This window comes from Salvelinus sp. IW2-2015, linkage group LG32 (genome assembly GCF_002910315.2).
Source record: "Salvelinus sp. IW2-2015 linkage group LG32, ASM291031v2, whole genome shotgun sequence".
Classification (NCBI taxonomy): Eukaryota; Metazoa; Chordata; class Actinopteri; order Salmoniformes; family Salmonidae; genus Salvelinus; species Salvelinus sp. IW2-2015.
Genome location: NC_036871.1, coordinates 14,639,673 through 14,665,995, shown reverse-complemented (window position 1 = coordinate 14,665,995; position 26,323 = coordinate 14,639,673). Strand labels below are relative to the sequence as shown.

Sequence of the window (26,323 nt, the reverse complement as noted above, 5' to 3'; positions counted from 1 at the left end):
GGCGGTTGCAGACGGGTTATTGCAATTGCGGACGGGTGCGAGTGAACAAACAAGCTRGCCCGCGCATCCCTACCCCGTGTCCAATTGGCTGGCTCTAATGTTCCCCGCAGCCAGACTCCTACGGCGCTTGATGAGAAATCAGTTCACCACACGTGAATGAAACGCAGCACTGTAAACCTAAAGCAAACACAGAATTATTAAAAAAGCGAAGGTTTCGGCACTTCAAATATCAAGCGTCGCTATGCTTGGCATTTGATCTGAGAGTCTTAGTTGTACACACACACACACCCTCATATTCTCCCCCCATCCCCTGGTCAGCACTTTGAAGAGGGAACGGGCCTGACCCAAAGCAATCTCTTCTGGACCACTCCAAATAAAAAGAAACAAACAAGAGTTTAGAGCAAATATGGTTGTGTTGAATTAGCTGGGGGTAGTGGAGTTGAGGGCGAGGTGGAGGAAGTGAGTGAGAGAGATAGAAAAATAGAAGGTGACCAATTAGATGGAAAACTAAAGGAGAAACATGTAGAGCACTCAATTTAAGAGGACAKTCAGACCTAGAGGCCTTGGTGGAAACCCAGACCAGTAGACTTTCCCTCTCTACAGTACAGTATGGATGGAAACACAGCAACACATGCCAGTCATTCCAACCTTATGCCTCTGCTCTCACTTTGTCCCCAATCACAAACACACATATCAGTCCAAACCTCACTCTATCCTCTAGGCCTGTCAGCTGCTGTCTATACCCTGCCTGCTGCACTTTCACTGCATGCTGTAAACGCTTGTCATGCAGCGGCTCAAATGCTTCCACTCAGACTAGTGACATCTTCACAAGGCCCAGTCCCCCTGCGTTGTCTCACAAGGAGCTCTGCCTGGAAATTACATGCAACTTCCGTTGCCCGGGACGACGCCATCGCCACCAAAACAAACATATTGAGTGGTTTGGATACACCTCTAGGTATGTTCGGCGGGAGGCTATCTGTTGCTCTTCTCCCTGTTACAGCAAACCGAGTCAGACAACATTAAGTGGCAGTGGCCTCTACCCCTGGATGTGGCGCAGAGCGAGACACAGCCTGCCAGTGGCTGTGGTTTGTGTCCACATCGGTATTAGATGTCACATGAATCTGAGTCATCTCTGGAAGCAGCTAGTCATCTGCTCCGTTTCAAAGGACACACAACGGTTTCTAGGAGAGGGCAAGCCTGAGATCAAAACTCTTTTTTACATCCACAATGTTCTTATTCAATTTAAATAGGAATCAATCCGGGCGTAGAAACACAGAACAGTCAGGGTTTCTCAAGACGGCAAACATTATTTCTGTTTCCCAAACCGCAGATATTTGAAAAATGGAATAGCTAATAAGAGTAGAATAAAGAGTAGAGCGGCTCGGGTTGGCCTTGGTGATGATAACCACCTTGTCGTCTAAACATTCCTTTGTGTTATTTTCACATGTGAAGGCATGAGAAGGAAAGAGGAATGAGAAGGAAAGACAGACAAATGTTACCACACACGTCACGAAGAGAAACAGAACCACAGGGAAGAGAAAAGAGACAGGAGTGCAGTTAGCCCTGGTGATGATACAGATGTATGATCTTAGTTTGACCAGTATTGTCGCAGCAGAATAATCCTGTAGCAACAGGATTTGAACGTTCAGTCCGTGAAGTTGCTTGATCTGAGGTTAGGCTATTAGCTGGCCAAAATTAGGCTACATGAAAAATGCAATACTGTTAATATACTGAACAAAACTATAAATGCAACATGTAAAGTGTTGGTCCCATGTTTCATGAGTTGAAATAAAAGATCCCAGAAATGTTCCATATTTACAAAAAGCTTATTTYGCTCAAATTTTGTGCACAAATTTGTTTACATCCGTTAGTGAGCATTTCTCATTTGCCAAGATAATCCATCCACCTGACTGGTGTAGCATATCAAGAAGCTGATTAAAAAGCATGATCATTACACAGGTGCACCTTGTGCTGGGGACAATAAAAGACCACTATAAAATGTGCCGTTTTGTWACAAAACACAATGCCACAGATGTCTCAAGTTTTGACGGAGCGTGCAATTTGCATGCTGACTGTAAGAATGTCCAACAGAGCTGTTGCCAGATAATTGAATGTTCATTTCTCTACCATAAGGCATCGTTTTAGAGAATTTGGCAGTACGTCCAACCGGCCTCTCAACCGCAGACCACGTGTAACCACGCCAGCCCAGGACCACAATACCTCAATACCTCATTGCCACGTGCCTTATCTGTTCTTAAAAGGTTTGGATCAATCTCAGGGTACAAGCTGAATCTAGGCAAGAGTGAGCTTTTTCCTGTAAATAAGGCTGCTTTAAAGTGCTCTTTTACAAGTTTTCAGTTTAGGATTGTCCAGGATCAATTCACCTACTTGGGAGTTAAAGTGACAAGGAAATATTCAAATTTGTTTTAGGAAAACATTGTTGCTCTAGCAGACCGTTTGAAACAATCTTTTACTTTTTGGAATTCGCTACCTCTTTCTCTTATCGGAAGGATTAATGTCATTAAAATGAGTGTTTTGCCCAAATGTGTTTATTTTTTTCAATGTTTACCCATTTTTATTCCAAAATCTTTTTTAATTCACTGGATCAAACATTCATCTATTTTATTTGGGATGGTAAGGTACCACGGATTGGTAGAAAACATTTTCAGAAGCCTAAGGCATTGGGGGGTTTAGCTCTACCAAATTTTCAGACATACTATCGGGCTGCAAATTTCAGAGCCCTTTTGTACTGGCTGCAGACTGATCCTACTGGCTCTAGACCACTCTGGGTCCAGATAGAGTCTGATTCGTGTAAACCTGCTGCACTTTCTTCTGTGTTGTGCTCGTCTCTCCCAGTGTCCCTAGGCAAAAGGTGTGTCAACCCAATTGTAAAGCGGTCTCTTAAAATTTGGAATCAGTTCCGTTTAGCCTTTGGCCTCCGAGGCTTTTCTCTATCAGGCCCAATCAATCAGAACATTTTATTTCCTCCATCTTTGAATGATGGGGCTTTTGGCATCTGGCACTCACTAGGCCTCTCCTCACTAGCCCAATTATTATTTGATGATACATTTGCCTCTTTTGCTCAGCTACAGGAAAAGTTCAACCTCCCCCAACACCACTTTTTCCGCTATCTCCAGACTAGGAACTTTGTCAGAGCTAACACACATGAATTTCCCCATAGACCTGCGAATACAGCTATAGAGAGCATMTTTGAGCTGAACAAGCTTCCTAGGGATGCAATTTCAGATGTATATGCAATCATTAATGACTTACAGAACCCTTCTTTGGTGCCTTTAAAGACTCGATTGGAAAAGGATTTAGGGGAGGAACTTGGGGAAGACACCTGGGAATCTGTGCTGCACAGGGTGCATTCGTCCTCTTTTAAGCACTAAACACAGCCTCATTCAATTCAAGGTGGTTCACCGCATCCACTGGTCCGGGGCCAAACTAGGAAGAATATTCTCTGATTTTGATCCTACCTGTGTCTGATGTAAAACGGAACCAACCCACACTGTATCATATGTTTTGGGGCTGTCACAAACCGTCAGGTTTCTGGGAATTAATATTTAAATGTTTCTCTGATATATATGACACTGATATAGATCCGTCTCCCCTTACAGCCCTTTTTGGAGTCCTGCCCATAGGTACCCCCCTGTCACGAATCCAGTTGGACACTGTTGCTTATTCAACTCTTTTAGCTAGATGGCTAATACTACAGAACTGGAAGATGGCAGCTCCCCCGTCTTATAAATATTGTGTTATGAGAAATGTGTTATGCTCTCTGAAACTAGAAAAAATGTAATTCAATTCACGTGGGAACCCCAAACTGTTTTGAGGCTTGGGCTCCATTCCGGTCTTACTTTAAACAGTCCATCCTCTGATGGCATTCATATTAAAACCAAAATAAGTCTGTATTTGACTCCCCTGCGACTTAAGGGCTGGATGAGCATTTCTTTGTGTTTTTTCTGGGGGGGGGGGCATTAAGGTTGATGTGCTTATTGATTGTGACCTGCGGATGCCTCGTTCATCTTGCCGGGTCAGAGACTAAAATGTGAGCTTGTTTTGCCCTGTTTTYTTTKTYTTTTTTTKTTCATGCTTACATAAAATTWAAAATATTATTATTATTTAAAGCATTGTAAACTTTATTTTTGGCCCAGTGGATGGTCGGTCTGTGGTCTTGACTGTCTGTGAGTGGTTGCATTTCTCCACCCCTATACCTTGTCTGTTTACAGGAACAATGATGAGGTGTCTGCTCTGTCACTGTACTACAGATTGCCCTTTAATCTGTGTAGCATTCTGCCCGGTGTGTTTAACTTGTCTAAAGTACGGTATCTTTAAAGCAATTTTTTTATTTGTATTTTTTCTAGTTGAGTATATTATTTATATTTTTCTGTGTTGTCTTGTGTGTAAAACTGAATAAACAGAGTTTCAAATTATTATAATTTTTTTAATCCATGCCTTTTGCGGCCCGGAGTGCTGCTTTGTGTAAATCTCCCTGAGTATGCTGAGCAATCCAAAGTGTCTCTCACTCACATGGCTCTTCGTCATGTGATCGGGTCTTTCTCACAGGCTACAAGTTAAGACAGACACATCGGGGACCCAACTGCATGCGTCCTCATCCAATTCCGAGGTACATATTGAAGATATTGGAAGAACTGTCCACATTTACTTTTCGTCAGCCAACAAGATGAGKAGGCCTAACGAACAGCAAAAGCACTAGCCTATGTCAATCTACTATCCCCCATAGTACAAAAGTTTACCTATTCTATTCTGTGCGAGAAATAAATATTCCAAACATAGTCTGGGACAGTTGTGGGAAGCGATAGAGCCCAAATGAATACAACCACTAGCATCAACAAAAACTTTTTTTATGCTAAGAGCCTGACGCAACTGATCAGAACGTTTAGCTTAAAATGTTGATAAGCTATTAGACTATTTCTTCACATTATAAGCGCAGCAATGTGCACATGGCAGTAGGCTACAAGCGTGAATGTTCCATTAGCGGAAAACACCATTATGAAAAGTGACTGCAAATGTGATTATGCATGTAATGCTTTTATTATAAAGGTGCATTTTTATGGTGAAAATGATCTTCCCCAAACTTGAAACTCACATGCTGCTTATGTATGCCAGTGAGGCTCTACACCCCTTGTAAAGCAGATGAATGTGCTTAATTTTAAGAAGTTATTTGGCCACTTTAGTTGTGATACAAACCTTATCAAAATGATTAGGCCTATGGGGTAGGCTRCATGAGGTGTGTGACTATGATTCAAACAAGTCGCATAAAAAAAAAGTGTTTCTTATGCTGGGCATCATTCACAAGTGATAATATATAATTCACAAGTCATAGGCTAGTATTGTCACCCATCAGACTATTCTTGACTAATCTTGTCTTTACATATACTAAATAATATGTGTGACATTTATTTTGATTTAGAATGGACCATTATCATGCACCTGTAACAAAACAGGGGAAGCAGAAAAATGTCATCAATGCACTTCAATAGCGAATGGAGGACGCTTTTCCCCGTGGTTTATTTTCATCMCAGCCAGGTAGACTATACTCCTGTTGTAAATATAAGCAATGTGCTTAATAATAGGAAAGTTGAGTAATAAATATAGTAGGCCTAGCCAATAGAAAGCTGATGAAAACCTCCTCTTTTTATTAGAGGCCATCACTCTGTTTTCTCCCGCAACTGCATAGCCTATAGAAATGTTGCGCAAAATGAGACATGGGCTCTCATGAAGTGTTTGATTCGATTTTCGATTACATTTGCACTGATGTAAGAGTGATTAAAAGAACAATAGAGTGCTGAGTACAAGGCAGTTAGCAAGTTTGGTAGACTACTAATGACAAGCAGCCTCAGAGCTTGGAGATGCCTAATTACCGTGACTAAACGGTCATGTGGAATTTGACTGCCTTCATAACTGGTGACCGCCGGTGTGGCGTTAATCATACGGTCACTACAACAGCCCTAGGGCCGACCAAGGTCCACTGTCAACCAGGTGCCTGTGCCCCAACCAAGCGCGTGTGCGCCCTCCTGCCCACAGTTCTAGCCAACTACTCTAGTATTGGCAACATCGTCACTCACATTGGCTTTAACTACATTCGCTTTAGGCAATCTGGGGAACTGATGAAAGACTACAACACTCTCTTGAACACCCTTGTTGGCAGAGGGAAGAGAATAATCTTCTCTGGCCCCCTGCTGTGCTTTAGAATGGGTTCGGAACGTTACAGCCGCCTCGCTGCACTAAATGAGTTCCTGAAGAAACTATGCAAAGACAGGAATGTCTCCTTTTGTGACAATTTTGACTTGCTGTGGGAACAACCAACTCTCTTTAAAAGAGACGGGATTCACCTTAACCGCAGGGGTTCCCGGGATTATCCACATCAACATTGCGGCCTGCGTAAGAGACTGACGGTCTGGGTTTGGTAGCGCACCAGTCCTCCCTGACATAATAAGCAACAGAGGACATGGATATCGTATTATATCCCAGAGAAATATAAGTGCAGTCAATGTAAGTAACCTAATCTATGTTCCTATGTTCCTGTTCCTCGGCTCAAATATAAATGTCACTGACATGTCTACCTCGGATCAGCCCGTCAGAATAGCACTAATAACATACAAGCAACCCAGAAAAGGATTAAAAATAGCCCATATTAACATATATAGCCTGAGAAACAAGGTTCTTGAAAGTTACAACGTACTTTCTGTCCATATCTGAAACACTTAGATAATTCCTTTGATGATGCAGTAGTAGCTATACATGATCGTAGAATATATAGGAAAGATAGAAATGCAAATGGWGGAGGTGTTRCCATGYATGTCCAGAKTCATATTCCTGTTAGGCTGAGAGGGTCTCATGTCAGATTATTTGGAAGTAATATTGCTASAGGTTCATCTGCCTCACCTAAAGCTTATTCTCGTAAGAAGTTGCTATAGACSACTGAGTGCTAAAAGTCAGTATTTGGACTATATGTGTGAAATGCTCGATAATGTATGTGATATCAACAGAGAGGTATATTTTTGGGGTGACCTAAATATTGACTGGTTGTCATCAAGCTGTCCACTCAAAAAGAAGCTTCAAACTGTAACCAGTGCCTGCAATTCAGTCAACCTACCAGGGTATTTACAAACAGAACAGGAACTAAGTCATCCACATGTATTGATCACATCTTTACTAATGCTGCAGAAATGTGCTCTAMATTTTTTATTGAGGCAGATGGCTTGTTCATAACAAAACCCTTTGATATTACCAACCACTTTAATGCATTTTTTGTTGACAAGATTAACGTGTTACCAGTGCTTAGCAAACGTTGGGRRAAAATGTGTTTGAGCAAAACCAAAGTTATTTTACAGAAAACAAATTAACTACAGACTGTCAGCATGCTTATAGGAAAGGGCACTCAACATGCTCAGCACTGACACAAATGACTGATGATTGGCTGAAAGAAATTGATAGTGAGAAGATTGTGGGAGCTGTTTTGTTCAATTCAGCTTTTGAATATCATTGATCACAACCTATTGCTGGAAAAAACGTAGGTGTTATGGATTTGCATCCTTTGCCTATTCATGGATTGAGAGTTACCTATYGAATAGAACACAGAGGGTTTTCTTTAATGGAACCCTCTAATTCAAATTCGTTTGAGTGTGGTGTACCGCAGGGCAGCCGTCTTGGACAATTGTTTTGTTTTTACTAATGACCTTCCACTGACCTTGAATAAAGCCTGTGTGTTTATGTACTCTGACAACTCAACAGTATACACGTCAGCTACGACAGTAAAATAAATAACTGACACCCTTAACAGAAAGCTCCAGTCAGTTTCAGAATGGATAAACTAGCAATAGGCTGGTGCTAAATATCTCAAAAACGAGAAGCATTGTTTATGGRACAAATCACTCGCTCAATGCTAAACCTCATTTAGATCATGTATTGAATAATGTGGCGATTGAGCAAGTTGAGGACACTAAATTGCTGGGCGTAGCCCTAGATAGCAAGCTGTCATGGTCAAAACATATAGACTCAATGGTTGCTAAAATGGGAAGAGATCTATCCATGATAAAACGTTGCTCTGCTTTCTTGACATCTCAATCGACCAGCCAGGTCCTACAGGCCCCAGTTTTGTCGCACCTGGACTACTGCCCAGTAGTGTGGTCATGTGCAGCAAAGAGGGACATAGGTAAAATGCAGTTGGTCCAGAACAGAAAAGCACGTATTGCACTTAAATTGTACACGGAGGGCGATGTCAACAACATGCACGTCAGTCTCTAATGGCTCAAAGTTGAGGAGAGATTGACTGCATCACTATTGGTCTTTGTGCGAGCTGTTGATGTGTTGAAGGCACCGACCTGTCTGTTCAAGCAGTTGGCACACAGTTCAGACACTCATCGGTACAACACAAAACACGCAATCAGAGGTCTCTTCACAGTCCCCAGTCCAGAACAGAATCTGGGAAATGCACAGCGTTAAATAGAGTCATGACTACATGGAACTCTCTGCCACCCCAGCTAACTCAAGCTAGCAATACAAACAGATTAAAATAACAGATAAAGCAACACCTTATGGAACAACAGGGACTGTGAAGAGACATCTGCTATTTCTGAAGCGTGAGACAGAGATGATGTAATGTTATGTATATTATTTGTTGTGTTTTGTTTCCTGTTTGACCCCCAGGATCCCAAATTAGCCGCTACCAATTGGGGATCCTTGGGTTCAAACCACCAGCTCTCCCCAGGGAATGAGTTTTGAATCAAATCAGCATAGCTGCTGGATAGAAGCCCAAACCACAGTCTTCACCACTTGCTTCTTAAGAGATCTGGGCCAGAGTCAGATGAMCTTGTGGTTACCATTATTATGTCTCTGCGTGCAGTTTGCAGGAAGTTGCTAACTGCGCTAGCACAATTGCTAACTAGCGTTAGCCCAATGACTGGAAGTCTATGAGTATCTGCATAGACTTCCAGTCATTACGCTAAAGCTAGTTAGCATTTGCTCACAAAGCTACCTCTAACTTCCTTAATACTTGACACAGAGACATAAAAAAAAAGTAGCAACGTGTTAATCGGACTATGGGGAAATAGATAAAGGGCATCATTGCCATAATCCCGAAGTATCCCTTTAAGAGCACCAGATAGTTTATGCCTCAAAAAACAGATCTAGGATCAGGTTTCCTAATCTTAGTCATTATATGCTAACCAAGAAAGCTGACCGTGGACCTGTGGTGTAGCCAAACCTCTATAAGACGATATTGGCCCTACTGCTACTGTCTGCCTGATGTCCCATACAGATATGAGGACATACGGTAGATGATGTCCACAAGCCTATCCTGTATCAGCCTCAAACTTGCACTCAACTTCGCTTCCAATTATCTKTTTCGTATTTGTTCTGAATAGGTCCAAAAGTATCAGATCTCAGCATCACGCAGGCATGAAATTATTAAGAGAAATCTGACTTCTGAGGAGAAATCGGAGGAAAACATCAGTAACCTTGTCTCTAGAGAGGTTCTAGTCCAGCGTTTCCAAAAACTCGGTCCCAGGGAMCCCAAGAGGTGCATGTTTTGGTTTTTGCCCCAGCACTACACAGCTGATTCAAATAATCAAAGCTTGATGATGAGTTAATTATTTGAATCAGCTGTGTACTGCTAGGACAAAAACCAAAAGATGCACCCCTTGGGGTTCCGCAGGACCGAGTTTGGGAAAAGCGGTCTAGTCTATGAGAAACTCTCTCCTCCCTCTGGTTTTCTCCAGCTCAAAGCTTGAGCTTCAGAAGTCACATGTGTCTCACTGCTGAGCGCTCTGACAACGAAATTAGCAAAATGATTCATTCATGTCTCAAGGCAGAATGTTTGCTTGGTAAGCAGCTGGTTGGGCCTGTGAAATATTTTAATATTTTAAGATTGTAGTTATTTATTCAATATTATTGCCAAATTGATACAGGGATGCTTGGCTGTGATATCAAAACATTCTAATTAAAACAATTCTCAGTAGGCTATATAATACCTCTGTAGCAGTTAGTTGCATTGCATGCTCTTACAATAAGAAATCCAAATGTTTGTGCTTTATACAGTATGGTAATTCTTGATAAAGTGACAAATGCCTATGGCAAAACACCTGTTCAAAGGCCCTAGAAGAACCTTCTACTCTAGTACAACATGTATGAGCAGATTATACGTTTGTAGGCCTGTCTAATCGGCGAGATCACTGTATGTTTTCATAACACCATCCTGTAGCTGTTCGCCTGTCAGGGCTGAGTCAAAACCGTGGAGGTGTCTGTCAATTAGTATTCCTTTACACCGACTCTCAGCATATGACTCCTCTCAAACACGTGCGCTCTTGACATGAGCATGATGAATGACAATACCGACTGTGAATCTAAATTTCACGAACTCCTTTTCCATACCTGTGCATTTTCTTGATCGAAAGTGTTGACAAATGAGCTGTGTTAGCCTTCTAACATGCGTAACACTTCTCATGTACCTACAGAATTGTAATTTCAATAGGCTAAGCGTACAAGAGCAACAGCGTTTAGATGTGAATAGGCTACAATGAACTAACACTACTRGAAAGCAATGCAATAGAAATGCTTTTCTATTTGAGTGCAAAACTATCAGTCGGCATGATCTCGCTGCAATGTGCAGAACTAAATGTAAACGTAGCCTGTCACTGTTGACCCGCGGGAAAGGCAGACAGTTAGTTACCTGTTCCAGGTGTCTCCGGTACCCACTTCAGCGGACCGATCTGTCGCACCTGGAAAGCGGTCTTCACCTCATGACAGCTGTACGCGYCAACATCCTCTACTTTCAGCAGAAACAGAACAGCCAGCCAAAWCCAGCAGAAGTTTACACGTGTGCATACTGCTCTGAACATTGCCGCATCTCAATCCAGGTGTCAGTAGGTTAGTGTAAATCGATGATTCCACCGCSGGTTAAGAAAATGTACGACACAAATAAAATGGAACGGTTGTTACAATTAAACGTCCATGACACGAGGTCTGCATCGGGTTCTCACATTATTGGTTTTAATGCATAAAGGCCCTTCGACACTGAGCCTATAGGATATTGTCTTGAGGAGGGGAGAGACGGTATTGTAGTAGACRAAGATTGGTAGACGTCCCACACTCAACTGGCGCTGTTCGACTGCGTGCATGCTTCTCTCCCCCAAGCCATGCGCTTCTCTCTCCGAAGCTATGCATACGCGTTCACTCTCCCCCCACCCTCTTTGATCAGTTAACGGGTGTCAGATATGAATAAATAATATCTCATTTTCAGGTTGGGCTATTTCATTTAATCAAATATTTTCTGTAGGCTATATTTCAAGTTGCACGTATTTAATGTCACGTGCACACAGTGAAACGCCTTTCTTGCAAGCTYTAACTGCAACAATGCAGTAATCAATAACAATGTAATACTAAACATAACATATGGCTTCATGGTGGATTGTGCATTGACATAAAACTGTATCTAGTGTTCCCATATGGTCTAGACTAGAGTCTMGAGAGTCTAGACTCATTTGTGGGTCACTGATGATTCCTTTTAGGTCATGCTGACATTTTATTCATGTATTAGACCTGGGAAATCCATAGCCTACACTTKAGATCTGTCACACCCACAACACAACGAAGGAGACCAAAATCAAATCAAATGCTATTCGTCACGGCATAAAAGGTTAATCGAAATGCTTGTGCGCTAACTCCCTCAACATTGCAGTACAATAATCAATAATCAGAGTCAAATTTAAAAATAACAAGTAGAAGAGGTAGTCCTAGTATGCTCAATAGCCTGATATGTACATAATATCGAATGGGCGCACACCGGTTGAATCAACATTGTTTCCACATCATTTCAATAAAAYTAGGTTAAACCAACGTGGAACAAACGTTCATTTAACGTCTATGCCCAGTGGGTTGSATATTTATATTTGGTATATGGCCAATATACAATGGCTAAGGGCTGTTTTTATGCACGACACAGTGCCTGGATACAGCCGTTAGCCATGGTATATTGGCCATATACCACAAACCCCCGAGGTCCTTTAATGCTTTTATACACTGGTTACCAACTTAATTAGAACAGTAAGAAGTAATATTGCGGCATACCGGTGGTATATGGTCTGATACACCATGGCTTTCAGCCGATCAGCATTCAGGGCTCGAAACACCCAGTTTATAAAACAGTATAGATAATGACATCCTATTCAATAAAGTGCATGGTTGATCAATTCAACATTTACATATTTAATGGATTTCAAAGTGTCACTTGAGTTTGACAATCTGACATATCAGGCTCTTTATAAAACAACTTTCATAAAAAYATTTTAAACAATGATGTATTATGCAAATAGGCCTATTTGGTCTCAGGAATCAAATTCCAGATGACTGAATAATATTTTGGTGAATGGTGACAGTGAAAAACTTACCCGAACACGCAGCTGTAAATGGCTATTTTGCCTGTGATTAAGGAATAAACGAACTTTCTGACAACCGTGCTGGAGCAAATACAGGACTGTTTAGTGTACTATACTGCTCTCTGCTGGTGAAATTGCAGCAAAACACACAATGTATTTTATTTAACTAGGAAAGTCAGTTAAGAACAAATTCTTATTCATAATGACGGCCTACCATGGACTATCCCTTTAGACCAGGGCTCTACATTAACTTTTTTCGCCACTTGTCATTCGGGCTAGTAGGACTGATTCTTTACATGTCACTCCCCCCCTAAAAACAAAAATCTGTGACACCATGGGCCAAAAAGGTAACTTCAAATTGTGTGATATGATGCAAAGAACCACTTCGCAAAATAACATGAATTATTATCACTGGTACTGACAATGGAAGGCTGCTGGTCTCTGATACCATGTATTATATATGTCCTGCGTTGTGGCCTTCAGCAAGGCACTTAACCCCCCACAAAGTAAAATACTGCACTGATAGGCTACTGATTAAAACACATGTGGTCCGTCAATCCTCCATCTGCAGAGCTACTGGGTGTGCAGGCTTTTCATCCAACCCTGCTCAAACACACCAGAGTCAGTTTATCAAGGTCCTGCTGAGCAGCTGATTATTTTATTTTTTTACAATGTGGTGTGTTCAAGCCTGGTTGGAACAAAAGCCTGCACATCAAATATCTCCCGAGGACTCTCCAGGAGGGTTGGCCACCCTGCAACACTACAATTACAACCAAATACGTTTATTGTCTTTATAAAAAATGATTCCCTCATTCAATGAACCAGAGATTAAATGGCTAGGGTGGGCGAGGTAGCGAACTAAGACGTTTATCTATTTGTAAGGTTAAAATATTCAGTGTTCAGGGGAGATCATGACAGCATAGTAGTTACTTCTCAATTAGGCTATTCTAATCATATATTCTTTTAACTTTATCAGAATTACATGGCCAGTATTGAATAGAAGAGAATCCTAGCAAATTTTGAGCGCTTGAGAGACGGTTTTACAACCGGGTATGCAGCGTTGGTTTCATCAACTGCCACCCATATCAACTGTGTGTTGGCCATTTGCGGTTAAAAGTTATTTTTGGACATCGGACACGACATGAATACATGCTAATAGCTAAATCGTTAACTATCGAAATAACCCTGCCAAACTACACAATATGATTTGAATTGGCTATCTAGTTACTGTAGTCTGTATATCATTATTTGACCTGCTGCGCAAATGTCTCTCTCCTCTGACAACAGCCCACTGGCGCACACGCAGGTGATGCACACAACATGAACTTTCCAGAATTTTAATTGATGAACAAATATATGATATAACTTGGCAAATAACTCACCAGAAATTATCAACACGGTGCAAACGCGGCTCCCTCTGATCTCAAAAACGCATCTCGCGACGTCATGATTGAAAGACCGCTCGTGCCTGTCAATGCCTACAATAATTGTACTCTGATATTTTTTTATTTTTTTATTTATTCATCATACAAAATAAACAATTTACATCCCTACATCAAACATTTAACAAAACACAGGTATAAACAAGAAAGTAATAAATACATATAAATAACATTTTTAAAAATATATTTAAAAATTATTTTAAAAAAATGACAATTCTAGTGCAATTGTATTCACTCAGAAAAAATATCATAATGATTCAGGAAGATGTTATTCACTATGGATAATGTTTTAAGATTATTGAATTCAATCCAAAATATTTGTAATTTTGGTATAGAATTTMAAAAATGTTGTAAATAAAGTATTTGGCAAAAATAATTGTTTAAAATCCCWATAATTTCAATGGTCTTGTTATCATTGCAATAGTAACATATTATATCCTTCATGTCAAAAACATGGATAGTGTTCATAATGGTAAATAAGTATTYTGCAAGGTTTTTCTATCACAGATTTACATTCATAGAATAAGTGAGTCAGATTTTCACTTTCTTTTTAGCAGAAAATGCAGATATCATCWATATCTATTAGGAATCAAGGTAAGACCCAGATGCAGATTGTCAAAGTAACAATATTTGTTATAGCAACAGGGGCAGGTAACAACAGGTCAAATCAGCCATAGGTCAGTAATCCAGAGGTGGGGCAAAGGTACAGGACAGCAGGCGGGTGGGCTCAGGGTCAGGACAGGCAGAGTAGTCGGGCAGGCGGGCTCTTGGTTGCAGACGGCGATATGATTGGTTTTCGCAACCAGASATTTCCTYGACTCRCCGTTGTCAGGGGCAACGAGACACATCCTATACCTGCAAGGGGCTTTTGACTATCAACATTTTATGTTTAAAAAATTAATATTGAATATATGTGCGTTAGTGATACACTGTTATTAGTCCAAATAAAAATAAAGKCTGTTTACCGAAAGAAAAACATGCTGCAGCCTGAATCATTGAGAGAACGCATGGCAGAGTAGTTTCAGGAAACCCCATCCTCGCCCTTTGAATACACCGCATGCCATGTCAATGAAACAGAACTCAGGGCTGGATGGATAAAAAGAAAGCGATAGAACAACAGAACAAAGTAAAAGAGAGTAAAAATCACATGAATAGAATAAAACTTCAATATTTTATTAACACAAAAATCAGCTGCGTTGGCCGGGAATCGAACCCGGGTCAACTGCTTGGAAGGCAGCTATGCTCACCACTATACCACCAACGCTTGGCTGAAAATTAACTTGGAGTATCCAGTTTTTGAAAGTGACATAAAATATATGCCTAACAAGCTAAATGAAGAGATTAATTTCAAAGGGTGATTCAAACAAAATATCGGATTTCACTGGCCGGGAATCGAACCCGAGTCCATACATCAGAATACAACTACGCGAAACACTATACCACCAACGCTTGACTGCGTATCTAGATGTAACTGTCCGCTTTTGAAAGTGAAAGTGAAAGAAAGCCTATGTCTTACATTACCAGATCAATTTCATTTTAATGTTAGGCTAAACAATCTTTGCATTGTAACAAACACTTTGCATTATAGCAGCTCTACAACCTACCATTAGACAATTGAAGTGTTTGAATTTGATATTTAAAAAAAAATTACATTCGGCAGACTACAAACACTAAATTATCTTGCCTACATTTTACTCTCGCGTGGGCTAAAGAGACTGTTGGTAAAATCACTGCCCCCTGTGAGGATCGAACTCACGACCTTCAGATTATGAGACTGACGCGCTACCTACTGCGCTAAGGAGGCTTCTGTTAGAACTGATAATTATATCATACAAGAATGTTTTTGACTGGTCAATTCAATATTGGTCAATTTATTATCRTGTACATATAGACCATTAATTGAACATCAAAGCAATTATCATAACTGAGAGTATGATCGTTGTGATAAAGAATAATTCAACCCCTAGCCCTGTCCCTGTAATAATTAGCATGTAAGCATTTCGTTGGACCGTGTACACCATGTGTAACCCATGGCGCCGGAGGGGATAGCTGCTGTTTTACGGGCTCCTAACCAACTGTGCTTTTTTGTTTGTGTTGTTTGTAACTTATTTTGTACATAATGTTGCTGCTAATATATTYCGACTCGAAGGATATACTGCTTTCTCGAGAACAAGCCCAAATCCTCATAATTTGCATGAAGACGGCAAAAAAGGAGCGGAGATCAGGCTGCCTTATGAGAATTCGTAGGCGAGYGAGTAAACCTCCACTAGCATCCGTTCTATTGGCCAACGTGCAATCACTGGAAAATAAAATRGAYGATCTACGATTAAGACTAYCCTACCGTGCCTCCGGAGGGGCGCAGTGGTCTAAGGCTAGCTGTGCCGCTAGAGATCATGTTTTAAGTTCAGGCTCTTTTATGTCCAGGCTCTGTCACAGCCGGCCGCGACCGGGAGACCCATGGGGCGGCGCACAATTGCCCACGTCATCTGGGTTAGGGGAGGGTTTTGCCAGCAGGGWTGTTCTTGTCCCATCCGGCACTAGTAACTCCTGTGGCGGGCCGAGCGAAGTACTCGCTGACACGGTCGCCAGGTGTACGGCGTTTCCTCCGACACATTGGTGCGGCTGGCTTCAGGGTTAATTAAGCATTGTGTCAAGAAGCAGTGCAGCTTGGCTGGGTTGTGTTTCGGAGGATTCACGGCTAACAATGAGCTTCCTTATTGTGCTGTCGAGATTCTGGGAGAGGCGTAGTTTTCCAACCAGCAATGACCTGAGTGAGGATGTTGAGGACCTCTGGGAACAAGTGGTCATCTGGTCTTTTTAGCTGGGTGGTAGAGGATGGCTGGGTGGTGGAGGATGGCAGAGGATGGCTGGGTGTTGGAGGATGGCTGGGTGGCTGGGTGGTGGAGGATGGCTGGGTGGTGGAGGATGGCTGGGTGGTGGACTTGGTTATGATTGGTTGTCGCAACCGGCCCTCAGGGAAGAGCTCCATGTATTCCTTGAAAGCCATCTTATTAGCAGCATGGTTTTTGAAATCACTCCTCACTGGCTGAGGCAGATTCTTTCTGCATCGATGTCACCAAATACCCAGGCCAGCACATTTTCAACCACCCACTTGAAGGTCTGCCCCTTTTAAAGGCCAAACTGCATCTCATGCTGACCCAGCAAWTGTGCCCTGCTTGCTGGGTTGCCACCTCTGAGCAGTACAGCCCTCCTGGCTGAATCCACCACTTTGACTGGAGACACAGCCCTGCTCYATGCWCTTTTAGTCGTTTTTGTCCTGTAAMTCCTGGAATCCTTACTGTCCTTTAAGACAAGGCTTCCATTTGGCAGTTTTCTGAACCTGGGCTCCATGTCTGCTGTGAACATAAAGGGGAAAGTTTGTATTTAATAAGCATAAAGAATATACATTTTAATCAGTGAGCAGACTGGATTAATAGATGGAACAATAAAATGAAGTATATAAACTCTAGCTACTTGTGTTATCTTAAGCTACTTGCTAAAGGACATTTATACCACAAACAGACACACCAGCATAAGCAAGAGCATRGGATATGGCTTGTGCCTTTTGATTCATAATTAACATGATGACCCTAGCCTATTTGATATCAAGACAGTGTTTGCCCTATAGCTATGTCTAGTCCAAATASCTAAATTAAAAGAGAAAATAAGAGGTTTGAAAAACAACTATTAGCTATAAAATAAAATAAACATWAAAMATTWAAAATACACGTTGTTTAGATTGCTAGCTATTGTAATAAGCAAATAATAACTCCAGTTTAGTATGGAAATAGTTGGGTTAACAGAATATTTTGATGKYCAGAGTCATCGGACGTTAAGCTAGCTGACGTTACTTCGATAACATGTGTCAGTGTCAAAACACCAGTTCACTAACGCGTTAGATAGCGTTACTGTAGCGACACTGTAACTCTTGATAACCGTGCTAACATAGTACTGTAGCCTAATACACTGATCTTACCTGCTAGATATTCCGATCGATGATGATGATGAATGAAAACGGCAGACAACAATAATTGTAGCTAACGTTACTCCAGAAAAGAAAGATATCTCGCCAAAATAACCTGAGAGGAAATATGTTTTTCCATGATTTTATTCTAGCGTTTAAAGGTCCCGCCATAGCTCATAGTAAACGTTACTTCAGAAAATAAAGATAACTCCCGAACAAAATTACCTGAGAGGAAATATATTTTTCCATGGTCCTCTTCTAGAGTTTAAAGGTCCCGCTATAGCTATATCCTCATTGGTTAATTATTGATTACTTCTTGGTTGCACTGGCGTCTCGGATTGGTTGGCGAGTGCAATTCTTTGCAACGTCTATGTTGCGGACGGCGATATGATTGGTTGTTGCAACCAGAAATTTCCTCGACGCACGGTTGTCAGGGGGCGCCAAGGAGGCTTGCATCAAACTGAGTGTAATGGGTCCTAGGTATAGCTTGTGTAGAGTCAGGCGCAGGACAGCAGATATGAGTAATCAACGTACTTTTACTCAAAATGTCAAATATACATAACAAATACACGCACACCATGACAGAACGAAAATACAATAAACAATCACTCACAAAATACCACATGGGGAACAGAGGGTTAAATAATAAACAAGTCATTAGTTGAGTGAAACCAGGTGTAAAAAGAGAGACAGAACAAATGGAAAATGAAAAGTGGATCGGCGGTGGCTAGAAAGCCGAAAAATGTATCACTAGCCACTTTAAACAATGTCACTTAATATAATGTTTACATACCCTACACTACTCATCTCATATGTATATACTGTACTCTATACCATCTACTGCATCTTGCCATCTTTATGTAATACATGTATCACTAGCCACTTTAAACAATGCCACTTTTATATGTTTACATACCCTACATTACTCATCTCATATGTATATACTGTACTCGATACCATCTACTGCATCTTGCCTATGCCGTTCTGTACCATCACTCATTCATATATCTTTATGTACATRTTCTTCATCCCTTTACACTTGTGTGTATAAGGTAGTTGTTGTGAAATTGTTAGGTCAGATTACTCGTTGGTTATTACTGCATTGTCGGAACTAGAAGCACAAGCATTTCGCTACACTCGCATTAACATCTGCTAACCATGTGTATGTGACAAATATAATTTAATTTGATTTGATTTGATGTTAGTGTGCAACATGAAAATGCTAAGCAGGCCTTCTCTAACCTTGTGATACAAAGGATTGAGATTGAAAATGTATGTGAGTGCAAATAGTAATCCTAGACCATTTCTTTAAATAACATGTCCAATAGGCTAATAACAGTATAATCTAGATCAATTACTTAATGTACCTATCCTATAAACCGTTTGCAAGATTTTTGCGACTCCCATTCATTACAATTACTTCTAACCAAAACTTTCCAGTTTCCGTAGTGTAGTGGTTATCACGTTCGCCTAACACGCGAAAGGTCCCCGGTTCGAGACCGGGCGGAAACAATTTTTACATCACCCTAGGAAAAAAATCTATTCCTTGGGGTATTCAAATCCTACCCCTCGCCTAACACGCAAAAGGTCTCCGGTTCGAGACCGGGCGGAAACACTTTTTACATCACCCTAGGAAAAAAAATCTATTCCTTGGGGTATTCAAATCCTACCCTGGAGGCCTGGAGTACTGCTCGTTTTCTGTTCTACCAAATAACTAATTGGACAAGTCTGCATGACCGCAATAAACAATCCCACTCCGCCCCCTGGACACCTCTTCCCCAGAGCTAAACAACCATATCAACATAAACAATGTTAATTAAAGCTTCAGCCATAAGATAAAATAAGCATAAACCTGTACAACAATGTCATGAATTCCACAGAACATAAACCTGTGACCATACACTTCAGTCGTCCTCCCATTTCTCTTCACTGAGCCAGTTGCAAAGACAGACAAGCCTGTTGACATTTCCAGATGATAAAGCTTCTCTTCTTCTGTACGATATGCCCAGAGTGTGAAAACAACCTCTCACAAGGTAAAGATGTGGCAGGCGTTGCCAGGTACCGGTACAATGCAAGCAAGCCTGGTGTGTGCACCTGCATGCTGTGACCACCACTACAGTGGACAGTCCTCCGTGTTGATGCTGGGCTCTGCTTTGTAATGCTCCACACGTTTCTCGATTGACTCCTCCTCTTCATCAGACTCATACTCAACAAGAGGGCAGCTACCTTCTTTGCTGGCTCTGACTCCGTTGCTTTATCAGGTTGCTGTGCAGGCCTCTCTTCCTTCAGCAAGTTGCTGACCAAAGCCCACACCTCACCCCTCTCAAATCTGCGAAGGCACTTCAGGTGCTTAAACCTTGTGTCGAGTGCTGTGGCGACCTTCAGCCATGTGAGGTTGGTGTTTTCCTTGCATTTCTCCAGGTCTGTTGTGAATGTCAGCTTGAATCTATGCTCTTGTGGCTGAATGGAAGCAAGTCCCTGCTGCAATGTTACAACATCTGGTGGAAAGCCTTCCCAGAAGAGTGTTATAGCAGCAAAGAGGGGGGACCAACTCCATATTAAAGCCCATGATTTTGGAATTAGATGTTTGACAAGCAAGTGTCCACATACTTTTGGTCATATAGTGTATTTCATCCGTGTGGAAAAGTGCAACTGAAGTACAAAATTAGTCCTTTTACATTCATGATTTGATGCGAACCCTGACTGAAGCGACTAATGCATCGCCTGGACATCAGTCGTGTAAATCTATGTTGGTTTTATGATGTCTGAACTCCCCATCAATTAATGTAATCTATGTTGTAGCTGTCTAAAAAGCAGTAAAAAATAACATTACTGCTTAGACTGCCAATCTGCACCCACCTGGTGTCCCAGGTCTAAATCAGTCCTTGATTAGATGAGAAGAATGAAAAAAAGCAGTGGAACTGGCTTCAAGGTCCAGATTTGAATTTGAGAGATCTATTCTAAATGAAACAATAAATCTATTCTAAATGAAACAATAAATTATTGCAAATATCACTCGCCAATGTCACTTAGTAGGACAACTTGTATACGTTTGCTTTTAACATTTAATGACACATACACATTGGCATATGGTACCAAATGCACGAAAGCCTTAACTAGTAATACAATAAAAGAAAAATCTGTGGCCAGTACGGGTATCGAACCCGCGACCTTCGCGTTATTAGCACGACGCTCTAACCAACTGAGCTAACCGGCCATATATGTAGCGAGACATTAGTTATGTATTAGAACCTTCTCAGCAGACATAGTTGAGTGCTATGGCTAATTTTACCGTTTTACGCAATGGGCATCGGTCAATATTACAAAACAGTACCATTTGTATCATGCAATCTGCTCAACATAGCATAAACCGGATCAAGGTGGGCCCAAATAGCAGGTGGATCATGTCTTTGTGATGGTGAAATGGAGCAAAAAGCAATTGGTGGTTGGTCTGCAGCAGTGTAGAGCACTCCAATGTGGAGAGTGGCTTGCTGGTGAGATCATCCAAAATGCACAGACTGGATCTCTTGACTGTATTTGCATGAATAGTTTTCGCTGAAGTCAATGTGCAGCAAGCATTCATTGTTCTTCAGACTCTCCCTAAGCTCCTTATAGGCCCTGTATTGCCACTTGATATTAAAGATGTTGCCTAAACTTGGCGAGCGTATCTTGAAACTGACTGACCAGTTCGGTTTCTGTTATTGTGACCTCCCTCTTCACGGTTATCATGGAGCACTTCTCTTCATCTTTTTGGATCTTCTCCAAGGTGTCAGAGGAACTTCTACATTCCCAGGAGGTTTCAGAGTTGGATGAGTGGTGAGGAAGCAATCCTTACATTCACCATAAGCACATACAATTGAAGTCGGAAGTTTACATACACCTTAGCCAAATACATTTAAACTCAGTTTTTCACAATTTCTGACATTTAATCCTAGTAAAAATTCCCTGTTTTAGGTCAGTTAGGATCACCACTTTATTTTAAGAATGTGAAATGTCAGAATAATWGTGGAGAGAGTGATTTATTTCAGCTTTTATTTCTTTCATCACATTCCCAGTGGTTCAGAAGTTTACATACACTCAATTTGTATTTGGTAGCATTGCCTTTAAATTATTTAACTTGGGTCAAATGTTTGTGTAGCCTTCCACAAGATTCCCACAATAAGTTGGGTGAATTTTGGCCCATTCCTCCTGACAGAGCTGGTGTAACTGAGTCAGGTCTGTAGGCCTCCTTGCTCGCACACACTTTTTCAGTTCTGCCCACACATTTTCTATAGGATTGAGGTCAGGGCTTTGTGATGGCCACTCCAATACCTTGACTTTGTTGTTCTTAAGCCATTTTGCCACAACTTTGGAAGTATGCTTGGGGTCATTGTCCATTTGGAAGACCCATTTGCGACCAAGCTTTAACTTCCTGACTGATGTCTTGAGATGCTTCAATATATCCACATAATTTTTCGTCCTTATGATGCCATCTATTTTGTGAAGTGCACCAGTCCCTCCTGCAGCAAAGCACTCCCACAACATGATGCTGCCACCCCGTGCTTCACGGTTGGGATGGTGTTCTTCGGCTTGCAAGCCTCCCCCTTTTCCCTCCAAACTTAACGACTTAATGGCTAAACAGTTCTTCAGACCAGTTTCATCAGACCGGAGGACATTTCTCCAAAAAGTACAATCTTTGTCCCCATGTGCAGTTTCAAACCGTAGTCTGGCTTTTTTATGGCGGTTTTGGAGCAGTGGCTTCTTCCTTGCTGAGCAGCCTTTCAGGTTATGTCGATATAGGACTTGTTTTACTGTGGATATAGATACTTTTGTACCTGTTTCCTCCAGCATCTTCACAAGGTCCTTTGCTGTTGTTCTGGGATTGATTTGCACTTTTCGCACCAAAGTACGTTAATCTCTAGGAGACAGAACTCATCTCCTTCCTGAGGGGTATGACGGCTGTGTGGTCCCATGGTGTTTATACTTGATGTTTATTGTTTGTACAGATGAACGTGGTACCTTCAGGCATTTGGAAATTGCTTCCAAGGATGAACCAGACTTGTGGAGGTCTACAATTTTTTTTCTGAGGTATTGGCTGATTTATTTTGATTTCCCCATGATGTCAAGGAAAGAGGCACTGAGTTTGAAGGTAGGCCTTGAAATACATCCACAGGTACACCTCCAATTGATTTAAATTATGTAAATTAGCCTATCAGAAGCTTCTAAAGCCATGACATCATTTTTTGGAATTTTCCAAGCTGTTTAAAGACACAGTCAACTTAATGTATGTAAACTTCTGGCCCACTGGAATTGTGATAYAGTGAATTATAAGTGAAATAATCTGTCTGTAAACAATTGTTGGGAAAATGACTTGTGTCATGCACAAAGTATATGTCCTAACCGACTTGCCAAAACTATAGTTTGCTAACAAGAAATTTGTGTAGTGGTTGAAAAACGAGTTTTAATGACTCCAACCTAAGTGTATGTAAACTTCCGACTTTGACTGTAGCTTCAATTTCGGGTCACACATACTTGGGTCGACCATGTCCTCAAGGTTTTTGGTCGACAAAAGCCCAAGGCTGTGAAGAGAATTTACCATGAACTGTAAATTCTCATGGTTTTTACACTGACAAGTTCACAATCAGTGTCATTGGGCGTAACAACCCAAAATGGCCTGAGGCGGCAGAAGGAGGTATAGGACAACTGACCTAGTTCCTCAGACAGGACCTTCCTGTGCAGATTTTTCATTGTGTCAGCCAGAAGCCTCTTCTGCATTTTGTTCTTTAGTCATGTGATGGTTTGTTTGCTGACGGTCGTTATACAACTTATGTCATCACGGAGAAAGAAATCCTTCACTTTCCTTTTGATTTCTGTTTCTGTTCTGCTTCCCTTCCTCGTCAAAAATAGCAAAGGTCCCCTTCCATCTTMGCTCTCTTATTTGAAAAGCCCAACACCGTCTGGGCATGCTTCTGAAGTTTATACTTATTCAGTATATTCACAGAGGTCACTTTCACAATGATTTGCTTGTTCTTCTGTTTCCTTGCATATCTGTATTTTGTTTTGATATCTTTAATGAGAGATGTGTGAAAGAGAAGAGCCCTCTTAATAGATGATGTCACATTCTGATGTCTCAGCAATGCTTTGACTGTTGAACGAGGCGCTACAGATGCCTGTTCTCCCCTAACCCTTGCATACCTCTTCCTGTATTTTTCCTTTTTTTTCTCCTCTCCTTTGCCACTTCTGATATTAAATGCTCTCTCTCTTTTTGGAGTCTTCTGTGTGTTTTTTTTCTMATGCGTTCCCCTTGCTGGCGTTGCCTAAAACACATTAAATGAATGGTTAGGGTTCTATGGGTAGAGTCAGCGATAAAGTTAAGGATAAGGGTTAGTAGATCGGGATTAGGGTTATGGGTTATGGTTAGGGATTACGGTTAGAGTTAGTAGAAAGTTTAGCAATTTATAATCTTAAATGCCTTATTTTAAGCATATTCTAACATTGAAGGCCCAGGCTGATTTTCAGGAGTTGCGGGGGTGTTTGGCACTGCAGCAACGCACTAGCCTTGGCCCTGGCTCTGAGTATCCTTTTTGAATCTCTCCATTTCTTCCTGTCTGCACGCTGCACTCTGTCACTGAGTTCAACTATTGCCTTCTTCTTCCCTGTCTCTTTATCTTTCCTCCATTTCTCCCTCTCTTTCTCTAGATACTCTCTCCTTCTTTCTGGGTCAGCATTACGTCGTTCTCTGTATTGCCGCTGTCTTTCAGCTGCACTAAAAGGAGGTGCCATTCCTTCAGAAAGACCTGATTCAATTGATATTTATTTATTCTTAAAATACTACACATGCTATACATACTGTAATTATGTAATAYMATTTATGAACAAAAAACACTTTTTGCAACACATTACTGCAAGACATCCATGTGTCCACCCTGTTGAGTGCATGTCCACCCTGTTACATGTACATGGATAACAGGGTGGACATTTTTAGCTAAAATGAGCAACTATGCTCCAAGTCATCATGATGAAGCTAGGATAATGGCTGCCACTTGAAAAGGAATTTGCATTGTTTGAGAAATGTATTTTGAAATTATGGAATTCAATTAACATCTTTTGTATTTTTGCTTAACAGGGTGGACATGTTATGCTTTCCACATCACTTCACCAACATATAATGATGAAAATGTAATAGTATGAAATCTAGATACTCCGCAGGTTCACCAMAGTTGTTTTCCCGCCAAGGAAGTGACATAATTTCCTGTTTGTAATATCATTGTAGAAAATATATATTTTCTTAAAGTGGCAGTAACCACAATGTAACAGAGTGAACAACAACTTTGAGGATGTACAGAAAATAGTTAATATATTTACAAAAAGTGCAGAATTTAACATAAAAAGACTAAAACTAAGATAACATTTAATGAAAATTTGAAAATTAGGAAAGATTTTTTTAAATGTATAATTTTATGCCTAATTATTTTCGTTGAAGTTGATTGAGCAGCATTTGGGACATTGAAAAATTGTCTCATTCCACTGAAATAAAATAGCATAAAATTTACTTTGAAGTCTATGTCATTATGCTTCTACTTTCATGAAGGACAAAAAAACACCTTTAGTTATCTTGAYCCTCATACGAGCCTAATGAATTTGTGTACCTATTGCACAGTTTATATACATGGCTGCGGATTAAATTCAGCAACCTCTCTCATTGCCAACCCTTCAATCTGTTAGCGCCGAGTGATTTTGGGGGGGGGTTATTAAACAACTAATTGACAAACGGCGGTTCAATTGCTTGGAATTCAATTCAACTCGGGTTTTTTTGTGAGCCTGACGCGTCCTTTCTCTAAAGAGAAATCAAATAATTCACGAGAGAAATCTAGTCAAGACCTATGTGGGACACTGGGCTGAAGGGAGTTGTAGTTTTCATTACGCAAATATTCAATATAGTCCTTCGCAGAAACGTGGTAATTAACTATAATGACCATATTGCATTGCGCCATTTTTTTCGGGATCAGCGAGGAGGAGGCTAAACGAGAGCCAAAATCTGTCCAAAATATACCCAATGCGTTTTCGTTGGGTTTAATTTGGACCTAAATTTGTAGCCTGCCTTCCCACTTTAGCGACAACTACTCCCATTGTTAGGGCATAGATATGAGAATCTCGTCAACAGGTCTCTGGACGGATACACTTTTACACTATTGGGGAGAAATAGGGGTTAATACAAATAAATAAATATAAACAATCAACTTTTACGCCTGCTACATTTGGTTAGATACACACACAGCGCATAGATTGCATAAGAGAGGAATGTACACAACACAATGAGTTGTGAAAGTATACCTTATCTACTTTGAAGAACTAGTAAATGATTTCGTCAGACAGCTCTGCAGCATACTTAGGCAGGCTAGCTAAATAGCATGACTGAAGACAGTACAGTATGGGGAGCACAATGTTAGATGACCTGGCTGGCTGACTGCTACTGCCTGAGCTGAGATGATTAATTTAATTAAGGAAAAATAATAAAGTCATAAATTATATACACA

The 26,323-nt window shown here is 40.9% G+C and overlaps 4 non-coding genes and 1 pseudogene across 4 annotated transcripts; 1 reads left to right on the top strand and 4 right to left on the bottom strand.

Annotated features, from left to right (window-relative positions):
• LOC111956935 (glypican-5-like) overlaps positions 1-11,213 on the bottom strand; it is a 198,212-nt pseudogene extending 186,999 nt beyond the window's left edge.
• Positions 11,214-15,035: 3,822 nt separating this feature from the next.
• Positions 15,036-15,107, bottom strand: trnag-ucc (transfer RNA glycine (anticodon UCC)). The gene has a single exon. It is a non-coding gene; the product is annotated as a tRNA-Gly (tRNA).
• A 467-nt stretch (positions 15,108-15,574) lies between these two features.
• On the bottom strand, positions 15,575-15,647 carry trnam-cau (transfer RNA methionine (anticodon CAU)). Its single transcript has one exon. It is a non-coding gene; the product is annotated as a tRNA-Met (tRNA).
• Positions 15,648-19,246: 3,599 nt separating this feature from the next.
• trnav-aac (transfer RNA valine (anticodon AAC)) lies at positions 19,247-19,319 on the top strand. Its single transcript has one exon. It is a non-coding gene; the product is annotated as a tRNA-Val (tRNA).
• Positions 19,320-20,950: 1,631 nt separating this feature from the next.
• On the bottom strand, positions 20,951-21,024 carry trnai-aau (transfer RNA isoleucine (anticodon AAU)). Its single transcript has one exon. It is a non-coding gene; the product is annotated as a tRNA-Ile (tRNA).
• Between the last annotated feature and the right edge of the window lie 5,299 nt (positions 21,025-26,323).